The sequence below is a fragment of the Marmota monax genome, unplaced genomic scaffold (assembly GCF_021218885.2).
Source record: "Marmota monax isolate L192 unplaced genomic scaffold, Marmota_monax_Labrador192_F-V1.1 WCK01_AAM20220418_F8-fsc00012, whole genome shotgun sequence".
NCBI lineage: Eukaryota > Metazoa > Chordata > Mammalia > Rodentia > Sciuridae > Marmota > Marmota monax.
The window spans coordinates 7,269,977-7,285,854 of record NW_026695227.1 but is presented as its reverse complement, the minus strand read 5'-3'; the positions used below and the strand labels follow the sequence as shown (position 1 = coordinate 7,285,854).

Sequence of the window (15,878 nt, the reverse complement as noted above, 5' to 3'; positions counted from 1 at the left end):
TTTCATTTATTTTTTAACAACCGTATATAGGATTCTTACTATGTGCCAACCACTCTGCTAGGTGATAGGGATTAAAAGACTTGGCCTGCTTTGGGCAGCTTAGAAAGGGAGATAGAGATCCAAATACTTGAGTATAGTGTGGGAAGCAGCATTTCTCTCCTTGTTATAGAATATAAACTTTATATAGCAGTTGTATTCCTCCAGGGAAGGAGATAGTTCAAAAATATCTTCAAGGAGCTTGCATTTGAACCCCTGGACTCATTCAGATTACACACCTCTTCCTTTCCCCAATCAGTAAAGCTCCAATCACCTTTTCTATAAAAGAGAAAGGCCAAAATTCAAATGGAGGAGAATTAAGAAAACAAGTCTGAGTCCGTATGTAGCTCAGAGGTAGAGTGCTTGCCCAACATGTATAAAGCACGCACGCGCACGAACACACACACTCCATTCTCAAAGGTGATTGTTTTTCAAAAGAAAACAAGTTGGGGCTGTGGCTCAGTGGTAAAGCACTTGCCTAGCATTTATGAGGCACTGGGTTCAATTCTCAGTACCACATAAAAATAAATAAATAAAGGTTCATTGACAACTAAAAAAAATATTTAAGATATAAAAGAAAACAAGTATGTTTCAATGGAGGAGCAGAACATGAGATGGGGCGAGGGAACACTGAGTTAGGAGTCTGGCTGGATTTTACATTTGGCTTTGCCATTAACTAGTTGCATCAGATTAGACAAATCATTTAACCTCCACTTTCCACTCAGACCTCTCGATCTTCATCTGTAAAATGAAGGCATTGACCTATTTAGGACATTACATACGATTCTTTTTCCAACTCTATAGAATTGTTAAGATGTTCTACCATTCATACTTCCTTATGGAAAAGTTTGGAAAAGTGATTTACAATTTTTTTACATGTACCATCATATTTAACTTGTAAAAGGGGCTCTGTAACATAAGAAAACATTCACATTATAAACAAGAAAATGGGCTCCACAGAGATATCATATCAGATGACCAATAAGTGGCTGACATGGGGCTTGAACCAGGGCTAGCAAACAGTAGATTTTAAGTTCTATCCACACATACTCCCTTTCTAGACAAACTTTATTTGTTCTATCTCATCCTCAGTCACCCTACTACTTGTCACAGTTGGGGTCTCCTTGAAACACTTCACTGCACCTGGTTCTCCAGATCACCAGTGTTCCCCACCCCCATAGGCTATCAAGATCTTTTCAGTTCTAAGCTCTCCTATTCACATAGTCATCACTTCTCTTTCAAACTCTACACTTTTGGGTTTCATAGCACCACCACCTTGCAGTTCTCCTCCTGCTTCTTTGGCAACATTTCTCAATATTGGTCCATGTGCAGCAGAATCACTGGGGAAGCTTTAAAGATTGATCCCTGGAACCACCATTTGACCCAGTTATCCCACTCCTCAGTTTTTACCCAAAGGACTTCAAATCAGCATAGTATAGTGACACAGCCACATCAATGTTTATAGCAGCTCAATTCACAATAACTAAAGTATGGAACCAACCTAGGTACCCTTCAACAGATGAAAGGATAAAGAAAACGTGATATATATACACAATGGAATATTACTCAGCCTTAAAGAAGAATGAAATTCTGCCATTTGCTGGTAAATGGATGGCAGGGAGAATATTATGCTAAATGAAATAAGCCAGTCCCAAAGAACCAAAGGCCAAATGTTCTCTTTGATATGTGAATGCTAATTCCCAATAAGGGGGTGGGGCTAGGAAAGATTAGAGGTACCTTGGATTAGACAGAGAGAGTGAAAGCTAGGGAGGGTGCTGCAACACTAGACTAGATCATTCAGGGTCACTCCAGGTGAATTTGGATTGGCACGAAATAATCACACACACAGACAGAAAGTACCTTTTTCTTAGGTTCTGGTGATGGCTCTCAACCTTAAGGGTCCTTTGGAAAGAGAGAGAGAGCTGTCTAAATACTTAATTCTTATATGGGGGGGACACACAAAGGGAGGTTCCATAGAATGTTCTTTCCAAATAAGGCAAAGGGTTAGGTTTCAGGGGGTTGAGTCTAGCTACATGATGTCTTGTGGTCAGTTGATTGACTGACATCTTGGCAAGTAACACCTATCTCAGGTGCTGTGCGGGATCAAAAGGCAGAACGAGCAAAAAGGACATATACATGCACAGCCCAGACAGAGCAGCAACATCAGTCCATCCACTCATGCACTCAAAATGCTCACAGCTCACACACACAGTTCACATGGCTAGTTTAACTCTACATCATGTACAACCAGAAGAATGAGAAGTTATACTCCATTTATGTATGATGTGTCAAAATGCATTCTAACTGTCATGTATAACTAATTAGAACAAAAAAAAAAGAAAAGATTGATTCCTGGGCCCCTCCCCAGACCTAGAAGGGTTAGACCAAGGAATCATCATTTAAAAGCATTTTGGTAATTCTTGTATACATTAACATCTGAGGACCACTGATCAATAAGATAACCATTCCTAAATCTATATTTCTACCTTAGACCTTCCTCCTAAATTTTAGACCATATATCAAATTTTCTTCTAAATATTTCCTTAAATACTTCAATGCAACAAGCTGAAATCAAATCACTTTCCATGCATTACACTTTTTAAGGAAATGGTGCAAGCATACAACCACATACTCACATCAGAAACTTCAGAGTCACTTTCCCCACAACTAACTGGTTAATAAATTGTACTATCCATTAAATATGTCACAAAATTATCTCTTCTTTATTTCCTATATCCTAATATGAACACTTATCACTGCCACCAGAATCATTTTTTTTAAAAATACAAATCTGTATAACAATGAGGGTCTCCTTCCACCATCCATGCATTTCCCCTTCTTCCTCCCTTTCCCTCCCACCCCTCTTCCCTATTTAGAGGTAATCGTCTTCCCATGATATACAAAATACATGTATGAAGATGTGAGAAAAAAAAATAGCATTACCCTAGATTAGGAAGAGAGAAGTGATGAGAGGGGAGGGGAGGGGATGGGGAAATAGGAAGGACAGTAGAATGAAACAGACATTATTATTACTGTGTGTATATATGTGACTGCCTGACCAATGTGATTCTGCAACCTGTATAATCAGAAAAATGAGAAATTATATCCCATCTGATTCAAATGTATGATATGTCAAGGTCATTGTACTGTCATGTAACTAATTAAAACAAATTTAAAAAAAAAGAAATTGGAAAAGGAGAAAAACAACTTCAACAACACTGCTTTTAAATCCTATACTTGGCTTTGTATTGCAAATATGAAAGCCTCATGGCTTCCTAGGGTTGGATCCAGAAGATTACATGACTGAGGAGGGAAATCTGAACTCTGATTGGTTACTAGTTTCATGGCAAGCAGGGCTCACCTCCTCTCCGTTGACCATTTTACAACACTGTCTCTGTGTTGTCTTTAAAACCAACAATATTTTAAAGGGATTAGTTTTACAAACTATGTAAAAATAAATTGATATTAGAAACTTTTTAAATAAATAAATACATAAATTTTAGAAAATAAATAAAAATTGATATTAGAAATTTATAAATAAATAAAAATATTTATTTTTAAAAATTATTTTTAAAATAAATAAATAAATAAAAATGTGAGTGTGATCCTTTTTTGAGTAAAATTCTTTCATGGCCCCAGAATTTACATGATAAAATCTTAAGCCTGTTGCTTTTCATTTGGAAACCCATCAGATTTGAGCCCTGTCAGCTTACATGTTACCATGTGGAATGACCTACTGTTCTGTGAATATGTTAAACTCTTTCATGCCTCTGTGCATGGTACTTTCCCCCTCCCTAGAATGTCATCTTTCTTGTTTACCTAACAAACTCTTACTGATGTTTAAATTCCTAGCTCAAATTTACTTCTGCTAAGAAGCCATGCCTGATTCCTCTGACCAACCTAGTTACTTCTTCCACCATATTCCCATATCTTCTCTACTGAATTGATATTTTGGTCTGTATCTCTTACTTATGCTTTAACTTCCAAAATACAGCATTTTATTTATCCATGTCACTTAATATTCAATAAACATTATTTAAGTGAATACATACTAGAACTTACATTTATATAGTACTCTATATTTTATAAAACACTTTATATTTGATGCTTATTTCTGTTTGTATTACTGCAACCTGTCATGAATCTTATTTCTATCCTTTCTTGAATTTAACACTCTCTTTAGCTTTTTATAGACTATCCAATATACAAGGGGAAAAATGGCAGGGGCCCAAGAGCAGCATAAGAGTGTATTAAAATAGCTGCTTCTATAGCGCTGTCTACCTGGCTTAAAGAATACTAAGGATTTATAGTTATTTTGAGTGAGGCATTGAAGAACAGAAAGAGTTCAGCATTATATTTAGAGATTTGTTAAAGGGATCTATGTAGCCTTTCTTTGAAAATAAATTCTTTGTAAAGAAAGTTATGTTGATAAAAGTTATATGTAATAACTAGAAAATTAAATGTAGTTGAATGACCTGGGAGAAAAACTAAATAAATTTGTATTATTAATATGTGTAGCCATAAGTGACAAAGGTTATTGGATCTCATGCTATATTAGTCAACTTCATGTTACTATAATGTACCTGAGATAATTGAATTATAAGAGAAAACATTTGGAGCTTCCAGTCCAACATTGGGCAGATCCAGTACTTTGGATCTCTGCCGGGGGTGCAGATGGCAATGGCAGGGGAAATGTAGCAGAACAAACTGCTTATATCATGAAAAAAGAGAAAGACTGGATGGGCCAGGGTCCCCAAATCCTCTTCCAGGGTATACCCCCAATGACCTAAGAACTTCCCACAAGGTCCCATCTCACAAATATTCTACCACCTCCCAAGTACCACCAGGCAAAGAAGGATTGAACACATGGGCCTTTGGAGGATATGCTTGCAAACCATAGCATGTGACCTAAGTCAAGGGATAAATGAAGGATATTTATTTTTTTTCCTTATTGTTCCAAGCATTTCACGGTGTATGAATACCGTGTAAATAGATTATTTTACTTCAATATTTTGGATCACTACTTGCTTAAAACATTTTTCCCGTTTGACAATGCCTATCTTTTCACAGAAAATTATGCACACAATTATATGCACACATTTACTTTTTAACCAATTTCCATGTTTGATTCATATTTGATTCAATGATGTACATGCAATTGTATAAATGATAATCTAAACTAGAATATCTGGGCTGGGGATGTGGCTCAAGTGGTAGCGTGCTCACCTGGCATGCATGAGGCCCGGGTTTGATCCTCAGCACCACATACAAACAAAGATGTTGTGTCCACCGAAAACTAACAACAAAAAAAAAAATTAAAATTCTCTCTAAAATAAATAAATAAATAAATAAACAAACAAACTAGAATATCTGTAGTTAATTGTAATATATCATAAAGTTCAAATTAAGGAAAATGTACTGCAAATGCAAATTTTTGCATTATCATAGTCACGGGTCTTGTGTATAATTTATATTCAACAAATGTTTAGTAATTGAATGAATTGTAAAATAACGGTGTACAGCGCTGGGGGGAATAATAGTGGCTTTTTAACAAAGCTCTTCTATTTTGAATACATTTTTCTTAAAACCAAACAGTTGTTAAGTGCAGAAGTTTCTCTCAGTTGAATTTCTAATCTAGAGAACATACGTGTTTGACCTAAGAAAATCAAGAAAATCTTATGAATAATTACAATAAGAAATATGAAAAAGCTTTAAAGGAAAGAGCTGAGAAAAATGAATCACATTGCCTTAAATTTCACTCTTTACAGTGCTGTGAGCGGTAACAAAGGAAAGGAGAGAAACTGAAGCTGTGTGGAACCCATTTTGGTGAAAGCTTTGTTGTCCATCGAACTGCCCAACTGAATTATGTAAGTATAGACCTAAGAAACAACATCAGTTAGAGTATGTTATTTTATTTCCATTTGTATCATTTTGACCCAACTATGCCATTTGTGTAGAGTGGATAGAATTGGCTATGTAATTAGCTATTTTACTAGAATATTTTTGGCAATCTTGATCAAAGGATGATTTAAAAATGTTCATAGCTGTCATAGCATTTATCACCAACAAAATTCAGTTAATTCTAAGTTTACCAGAAATATTTAGCATGCTCAGAAGATCAGATCATATTCTAAATGTTGATGAAAATTAAAGATTCACTTATGTTCATAAGCAAAAAAAAATTGGTGCTAAAATATTTTGACAGCTGAAGTTCTCTGTATACTATTATTCTTAGTACCTTTATTGCATTTGAATAGAGATCTTTTATTTTGTTTATTTATCCAAACAATTCAAATAATAACCACTTTTCATTATATATATATATATATATATATATATATATATATATATATTAAGCTAGGGATACTGGGGCTTCAAAATTCAGATATTTGGGCCCTCAAGGCATTACAGTCAAGTGAAAGTGGAAAAGAGTAGGGAAGAGAGAAACAATTATTGTATCAGCTCTAAATGACATGATAGATACAGCACAAGATGGAAGATAAAAGCTTATATAAAGGACATCCAGCTTGCAACTGTGGTGAGATGTGGTTAGGGAAGCCTTCCTAGAGAAAGTGGCACCTGAGTTGTATTGTTAATTAATATTCCCCTTACAGGCATTTAAATTGGTAAATTACACTTTGAGCTAACTCAGCCTCCCTCCTTTGTCTTCTGTTAGGGTATTAGATATAAGAAGTCTGAAGGCATGCCTGATAGAAATGGCTAATGATTGACCCCCACATCGCTTCTTCCCTATGAGATACCTTTTGATTTTGAGTTGACCACACTGATGTGTGAAATAAAGACATATTTCTGAGAATCCCTCTACGTAGTTGTAAACCCTGAGATGGGGTTCCAGTAAACAAGAACACAGAAATGTTTGGCAGGTTATGGAAAATTTCCTTAAAAGATGGTTGACAGATATTTGATCCTTCTTCTTTCCTTCCTCTACCTGCTGCTTGGAAAGTGGTTGGAAGACTATAGCTCCATCTTGGATGATGAAGACAAGGGTCCTAAGGAAGGTAGAGCAGGTACCTGGATACAGCCTAGGATCCTAAGAACTTCAGGCAGCTGAACCAACACAACTCTGAACTTTTCCTTGAGACTTTCAAAAGAGAAAATAAATTCTATCTTGATTAAGCCAATGCTATTTGGAGGGTGTTTGCTACTCTCAGTTGAACCTAATCTTATCTGGTGTATTTTTTATTTTGTTCACCAGCTCTTAATATAACGCCTAGAACATGTCAGGTGCTCAATATTTTTTTCCTGAATGAATATATGAATTCCTTCGCACCTACATTCAAAATCACATGCATAAAATTGACCATATACCCCAGTAACTCCTGATTAATCTCTTAGATGACCCAGATTTTCTCATTGCCTACCTCGTTCTTTCCTAAGAGACAGGCAAACCCTCTCAGAAGCGGCTTTAACTCATTCTGGTAATTAGACTATTAACTTCTTTGATATCTTAACTTGAACTGTAATAATAAAAAATTAGTTACTATCTTTACTTACCCCTCCTTAGTGTCTTTATAGACTACATGTTGTTGATATATTTTCATATTATTACAAACAGAAAGCAGAATTGACAGAAAACTTAATAAATACCTTTGCCAACTGTGCACCAAGGGACATATGTTGTGGTTATGTTCTTTCTGCCCAGATCTCAGGAAAAGAAACAGAAGAGAAACAATGCCAATATTATTGAAATTCTCCCAAACACATACTCTTCAGAAAAACACTACCAATAATAATTATTAAGGGTAAGAACATTGTCAAGAAGATGTCTAGCATATAGTTTGTTCTACAGATGTAATGAAGTCTAAATAAACATTTTTAAAAACATTTAAAAAAATTTTTCCAGATTGTTTCAGTACATTACATGGCAATGCCTTTTTATTAAACATTTTGAAATGTAGAAAAGTGCATTAGACTCAAAAACCTAAGCTTTAATATCTTGAAATAGCTTGAACTGCTCAGATATAAATGTTTTAAAATAGAGATGGCATTTTTCTAGAGTAGAAAAGAAGGAAAGGTAATTTAGATTAACAGTAATTTACATGCTGTTCTCGTCTTTGGGCAGCTTGCTGTGTTTTGTCCTCTAATGTCCATCACTTATTTTTATAATGATTACTCAAAAATAGGTAAACCTGAGTGGCATTTTTTCTCTTCTGTATATGAGAATTGTCCTCCATGAAATTATGCTTAATTTAGAGACAGAGATGACTTGTTTTAAAAACAATTTAAGAAAAGGAAAAAAAGAAAGAGGAAAAACTCATACTAAACCAAGATTCTAATTATCTATTGAGTAAATGCTTAGAAGCTCAAAATGATTTTTCAAAGTCTTTCTTTTTTTTTGCTGCTCAATGCCTTCCTAGAAACTATATTGGAGAATTCTCCTTTCAGACCTGAAGAATTTGCCATCAGAAAGAACTTTCTTTTTTCCAGTCCTTCACAAGTCAAGGTTAATGGTGTAGAGCTCCAGGAGTAAGTGTAATCCTGTGCAATTATGAAGCAGAATTAGGAGGAATAGGCTGAAGGACACCACTGATGGAGATGGGTTAGATGAAAGGAATGAGTGTTTCAAGGGAATGAAGGAACTTCATCAAGCAATTAGAATTCATTTCAAAATTGTTCCAAGATATTTATGTATCTAAATTGTAGCCTCGTGTGTAGTATTCAGGAAAAAAAAACTCACAGAATTAGAATTATTATAGCCTGAAATAACCTCATTTTTGTATCTTTATTTATAGATGAAAAAGTAAAGGCAGAATCAGCTACATAATTTTCAGGATGCAGTGCAATGTGAAATGTTGGTCCCTTCCTCAAAAATCATTATGCATTTCAAGTTGGTAACAGCAGAGCATTAAATCAGTTACAGAGTACCTCTGCACACAGGGCCTATGTGACTACACAGGTTGCACATCCATGAAGCCAGTTCCAAGAGGTAAGACTGGTTAAATTATTTGCTGGATGTGGTAAAAGTGATTAGGTGCAAAGCTAGCCTCCTGACTCCTTGTTTATTATTTTTTTCTTTTTTCCTCCCTTCTCTCTACATTCTATTATTTCTCCATATTCACTTCATATTTACCTTAGAAGAGTACATATTTATTCATTTATTCTTTAATTAATGTTTCTTGAATACTGACTTTGTGGCAGGCAGTGTATTAGGAATCCATGACACAAAAGACACATTCATTAAGCACTACTTAAATTCTGGGTACACAGAAAAAACTATAGGGGGGCGGAAACACTACTTATATAAAGATTCAGGGGATGATAAAACTCTGACATACTACCACTGAGAGTTTAATAGATAATTTTCTGGAGGGCAATGTGATGTATGAAACAAACATTCTTAAAATGAGTATGCCTTTGACCCAGAAATAAGACTTCTTGGAATTTATCCTAAGGGAATAATAAGAAGTGGGGGCAAAGTTATATGTGCAGAGTTATTCTTCACAGTGACTTTTTTTTTCTCATAAAGATCCAAGAATGTGGGTTTTGTTAAGCACTCTTTAGTTTACCTATGGTGTTAAACATATATAAAAATTAAAAATATGGTTGTATAAGACTATTAACATGGGAAAATGTTTAGAATATATAATAAGTCTAAAAGCAAGGTGTGAAATTGTATTATAACACAATACTTTCTTTTTATGTTTTTGATGCTAGAAAATGTTTGTAACAAGGAAAGCAGCAAAGGACACATACCCCTAATATTAGCAGGGATAAACTTTTTGAAACTATTTTTTTTCTTTGTGGTTAATGTAGTTTGCAATATTTATTTAACTTTTGTTAAATTTAATATTAAACAATTTAATGCTAAATATAAATTTAACATTTAATATTTGTTTTATAAAACAAAATGTTAAGTTCTCTCTGTATTAAACTGTGAAAATTATGTTTTCTTAAATACCTAGAGACAAAGGGCAGCTATTCTACATTTTACCATTGGCAAAATTGATGCTTAAGTTACATAGATAAAAGATCATTGATAATTAGACTTAACTAATTATCAATCATAAATTTGGATGAACTGAAATATTTCCTTATCACTGAAAGAACTCATAAGTTATATAGTCCAATCTCTCAACTAAAGTATTAATTGTCTCTGTAATATAGTTGGGCAATCTAAGATTACCAAATGCAGAGATAGATTCTTTTAATTTGTGAAAAGCTGGATATTAACTAAGTTATAACAAAGAAAGACCTATTTAGAATCAGAACACCAAGATTCTGTAACTACATTATGATTATTTGATATAATTGTGCATGATACAGGCAGGAGTGGGTATATTACAGAGTAGATGCTGTTTGAAAAATTCATCTGCGAGGTGCTGAGCAACTTAGTGAGACTCTGTCTCTAAATAAACTATGAAATAGGGCTGGGGTTGTGGCTCAGTGGTTGGGTGCTCCTGAGTTCAATCCCCAGTTATCCCCCCCAAAAAAATATCCATCCCAAATTGAAAAAAAAAAGGCATCAGACTATTTGTGTGCGGGGGGAGAGGGGGTTCACAAAATGTAATGATTATAAAATTGCCTTTTATCTATACAATTACAAAGACAAAAATGTGTTACTGAGTGAGGTTCTGAATGAACCACTTTTCTGATGTATTTTTATGGATAGGGTCTGGCATATTAGCACCTATTAGTACTCAGGCTTAGTCCTAATTTTCCTTTCTATGCATTCTATCATTCTATTCTACATTCTATTATTTGAAAAAAATATTTGGTGAATGGTGACTCTAAATAGCAAATACAGTGGCCAAAAGTCAACTCATGTAGTAACTACCCTCCTTTAGGGTTTTAGACATGGATTATATTATATGCTTATTATATTATAGGCATATATTATATGCTTCCTGTTCTCTCTCTCTCTCTCTCTCTCTCTCTCTCTCTCTCTCTCTCTCTCTCTCTCTCTCTCGTTTACTTTGGGCCTTGACATGTGGAATGACCTGACCCCTTATCACCTATATCACCTGTCCTCTTAAAATGGCACAAGAGGTGCCATTTTAAAATCCCAATTTATATGGAAAATAATATGCGAGGAAAAATATCTAGAAGAATGAAAAGAACAGTTAGTATTAATTATCTCTGAGGAAAAACTTATAACGAAATTCCAGAGTAACAAAAAAACTTTTAAGGACTACAAATGACAATTCCTTTTGAGCAATACTGAACACAGCACACTATTAGAAAGGATTTAGACAAACCACAAAAGAGATATTGCACCGGACCTGGCCCACTCTTCCTTCCTTCCTTCCTTCCTTCCTTCCTTCCTTCCTTCCTTCCTTCCTTCCTTAACTTCATTTTGTTTTTTTTTATGTGGTGCTGAAGATTGAACCCAGTGTCTCACACATGTAAGGCAAGTGCTCTACTACTGAGCCACAATCCCAGCTAGACCTGGCCATCCTTTACTCTTAAATCCCAATTTCTGTTCCACTATCCTTTTGATTTTGCTTTCTGCCTATAAATACCATTTAATGTTTGGCACTAGTGGACCTCAACATTTTTTAAAATTTGATAATTTAATTGACAGTTTTTAAACTTTATTGTTCATTGATTAAGAAAAAAAAATGTACACATACATGGATTATTTATTCCTGGGCACCACACCTGCTCTGTACCTCATATTTCCAAGAATGTTTTTGAAATATAGATCTAGAGAATATAAAAGAAAGGAAATTTGCCTTGAAATTTGTTGGTTTTTATTTTTTGTGTGGGGAGTTACAGCTTAATGAATACCGACTAAAATTAATGTTATTTTTTAACTTAATAAAATTAAACAGGAGAGATTAGGGTATAGCTCAGTGGTAGAACCCTTGCCTGGTACATATAAGGCCCCTAGATTCAATCCCAGCACTGCAAGAAAAAGAGAAAAGAAAATTAAGCCAAGGAAGCATTTTTTTTCAAGGATAAGTAATGCTCACGAAGTGGAGGAATATAAAAAAAGGGTACTATAGTGGGATAAAATCTACCCAATCATAGGAAGAATTCCAGAATTTTGTATTTATTACAGATTTCATTATTAATCCAAAGAGCTGCAGAATTGAGAAGTACTGGTAAGATTTTTAGCATATACTAGGCCTATGTGGCAATGTTAGCTAATTATGTAAGCATAGACTATAACAACAAGAAAGTGAGAAAATGAGACATTGAAGATATAAATATTCAAGGACATAATTAACTTTGCTTTATCCTGGTTTGGTAAGAATAAAGGAATAGTCATTAAAAGGAAAAAGAAAGGAGACATTAAGGTACTTGACTCTTATGATAGCATGCTATCTTGAGAAAGGACACTGGGAAACAATTTGCGTTGACTCACGTTTGAAGTTGGGAGGAAAGGAAGCAAGAGAAAGTGTTTTCACTATCTTTGTTATCTTCTGCATGGAATACTACATGGTTATGGTAAAATTCTCTTGCCACATCCCAAGAATGTTCTTTAGGCCTAAATACTATAGAGAATCTACTTTTTACCTATAAAATGGTTATTCAGCTAAAATTTGTGTTAAATTTTGCATACCAATAGTATTAACTCCTGCGTAGCATAGCAAAATTCAGATTTTTAAAATTTAGCAATTCAGAAAATATTTTGTCATTGGTCAGGTGCTGTGGTATGTGCCTGTAATCCCAGCTACTTGGGAGGCCGAGACAGAAGCGTCACAAGTTCAAGACCAGTTTTGGTAACTTAGTGAAACCCTGCCTCCTTTAAAATGAGAAATAAAAAGATCTGGGGGTATAGTTCAGTGGAAGAGCACCCCTAGGTTCAATCCTTAGTAGTTCAAAAAAAAATTCACATAAAAAAAGTGAAAATACTGTTTCCTCAAAAAGTTGAACATAGAATTATCACATGTGCCAGCAATTCCACTTCTAGGTGTATATCTAAAGGAATGGAATGCAGACACCCAAACATTATATATCAGTGTTGCTTGTAGCATTATTTGTGATAGCCAGGAGGGAAACAACAACCCAGATATTAGTTGATGGAAGGACATATAAAAAGTGGAGCATACATAAAATGAAATATCATTTAGTCTTAAAAAAGGAATGGAATTCTTATATATGCTATGTGAGTGAATGTTAAAAATGCAATGCTAAGTGAAATAAGTCAGAGACAAAAGGAAAAACATTATATGATTCCACTTATATGAGGTTCCTGAGATAGGCAAATTCTTAGACAGAAAATATAGGACTGGGGATATAGTATAGTTCAGTAGTATAGTGTTTGACTAGTATGCATGAGGCCTTGGGTTCAATTCCCAGAAACACACACACACACACACACACACACACACAGATTACCAAGGTTACCAAGAACTGCAGGAAGAGAACAACATGGAGATATGTTTAATGGGTGAAGAATTCTGTTTCAGATGTTAAGAACTGGAAATAGAAAGAATGGTTACACAACATGGCAAATGTATGTAATGTCGCTGAATTGCCCATTAAAAATGGTTGAATTAGTCAATTATATATACAATATATTTTTTTAAATATTTTATTTACATTTTTAGTTTTCGGCAGACACAACATCTTTGTTTGTATGTGGTGCTGAGGATTGAACCTGGGCCGCACGCATGCCAGGCGAGCGCGCTACCACTTGAGCCACATCCCCAGCCCCTATATATAATATCTTGATAAAATATAATTAAAAATAAAAAACACTAACAGTATTTAACCAGCACATATATTCTGAAAAAATTCCATAAACTCATACTAGAAGTGACTCTTGTTTTTGAATGTGCATGATTTTTAATCTTTCTAATCATATAACTCAATTTTACATTTATATGTTTTTCAAAGTTTGAGATTATTCAGTACTTCCAATTTCTGAACAAGCCGGGCCAGACTAGTTAATACTCTGTAGTGGAAGAATGTTCCATGCTGTTAACTAAACAAAGTTAAACAGTCCTTAAAGGATAATTAAAAATCAATCTCAGTTGTATAATATGCAGCTTTTATCATGTATAAATGACTATAAATCGTTTACCATTTCCCTGGTACATAGTTTGGAAAACACAGCTAACCAGTCTTCTTCATGATGTAATTTGAGAGTTAGTCTCCACAATTGATTGATTTATTGATTGATTCACTTGTTTGTTCATTATTTTGTTCTGTCATTATGAGTCAATCAAAGATTTATTTGTTGAGTACCAACACTGGGCCAAGCACTGTGTTAGGTGCCTTTCAGTGTCCCCGTGAGCATTCTATATCTAGACATGAATAAACTGAAATTCCTTCTGTTTACTATTTATCATTTCCCTAGTCTATCTAGTCAAAGACTTCACCCTTGGCACTGGATCCATCTCACTTCATTTGATCTCAGTGGGGGTTGGTCAGGTCTAGGTATGAAGGAACATCTTTTCTTTACCCACTGTCCAAGAGCCCATTTCTCCTTTGCTCTCCAGTAATGGAGAGATTGCTTTCTCTGCCAAAATCACAGTTCATACTACAGGACCATCTCTATTTTTCATTTAGGTGGATGTGGTCTCTCTAAGACAAAAACAAGAGATACACTGTTCTTTGGGATTCCTCTCTGCCCTTCTAGGTTTCTTCCATTTGCAGGAGGTTTACTCATTAATTCATCAAAAACATATTAAGCACCTTCTAGTGCCCTGTAATTTTTTTTAAAAACAGGCACTATAGATACAAAATGAACAATTCTTTTGCCAGATTAGAAAAACTACCCACATACAAGCTTAACAAAAATGTGTTGGGAGAGTGACAATACTATCAGCATCAGCTGAGTTATAATGATTCTAAATATCTTGAACACTCATAATGTACCAAACATTGTTCTAAGTTAATTGAATGTATTAATTTGCTCTATAACCATAACAAACCGAAGAGGTAGTTACATACATTACCCCATTCATAGATAAAGGAAGAGATCTATAGTTATTTAATAAATGGCAGAGCTGGATTCTGAACTTCGACTCCAGAGTTGGTACTATTGGTCACTATTCTGTGGTGCCTCTAGTGTTAGTATAATACAGAGGAAGGGAGGCCTCTCCTGTGAAAATCACAATGCAAGTACTTCTTGAGCTGTGTCTTGCTAAATGAGTCTACATGTCATCAAATACCAAGTAGATGTGTGTGTATGAGATGGGCAGAAAGAGCATATAGGGATTGCTGTACATATGGTTGTATAAATTGAGCACAGTGATTCCCAGCTAAGAAAATGGAGTGGGGAGAGAGGGAGACTGGAATATATATGGTCTCTCCTCACTGAGCTGTGCATCCTCAGGTGGGTCTTCACTCACCTGGAGGAAAGGATGCAGTTTGCATGAAAGAAAAATATACAGTACATGCAAACTGGGAAGGATGAACTGGAGATTAAAATTTAAATGAAAAAATTTGATTTTAAAGAATCTTTGTGTGCTTATCTTCTAATTCTTGCCTCATCATTCCAATGCTTCAGATACAGTTATCAAGACTGCCTTCTTGTCATAATGGAGCTGCATAGTCCAAAGTGTACACTCTAAAGTATCCCTATTCCAAAATTAATTTTTCTTCCTCTCTATGAGAATATTTCCACATTTTCAGATATGGCTAATAACTGATTGGTTTCTTCATAGTTCATGTCAAATTATAAATCACTGATCATCCTCTTAAAATTCGAAAAAGAGCTGTGTGTGTGGTGGTGCACACCTCTAATCCCAGCAGCTTGAGAGACTGAAACAGGTTGATCGTGAGTTCAAAACCAGGCTCAGCAACAGGGAGGCACTAAGTAACTTAGTGAGACCCTGTCTTTAATAAAATACAAAAATTGGGCTGAGGATGTGGCTCAGTGGTTGAGTGCCCCTGAATTCAATCCCTGTACAAAAAAAAAAAAAAAA

At 34.9% G+C, this 15,878-nt stretch overlaps 1 long non-coding RNA gene across 1 annotated transcript in view; it reads left to right on the top strand.

The window, feature by feature from the left end:
* The window catches only part of LOC131423862 (uncharacterized), a 52,973-nt gene that overhangs the window by 4,211 nt on the left and 32,884 nt on the right, over nt 1–15,878 (top strand). The window contains exons 2-3 of the long non-coding RNA XR_009225960.1: nt 5,805–5,903; nt 8,790–8,983. This is a non-coding gene — a long non-coding RNA (uncharacterized LOC131423862). The remainder of the gene's footprint in view (nt 1–5,804; nt 5,904–8,789; nt 8,984–15,878) is intronic.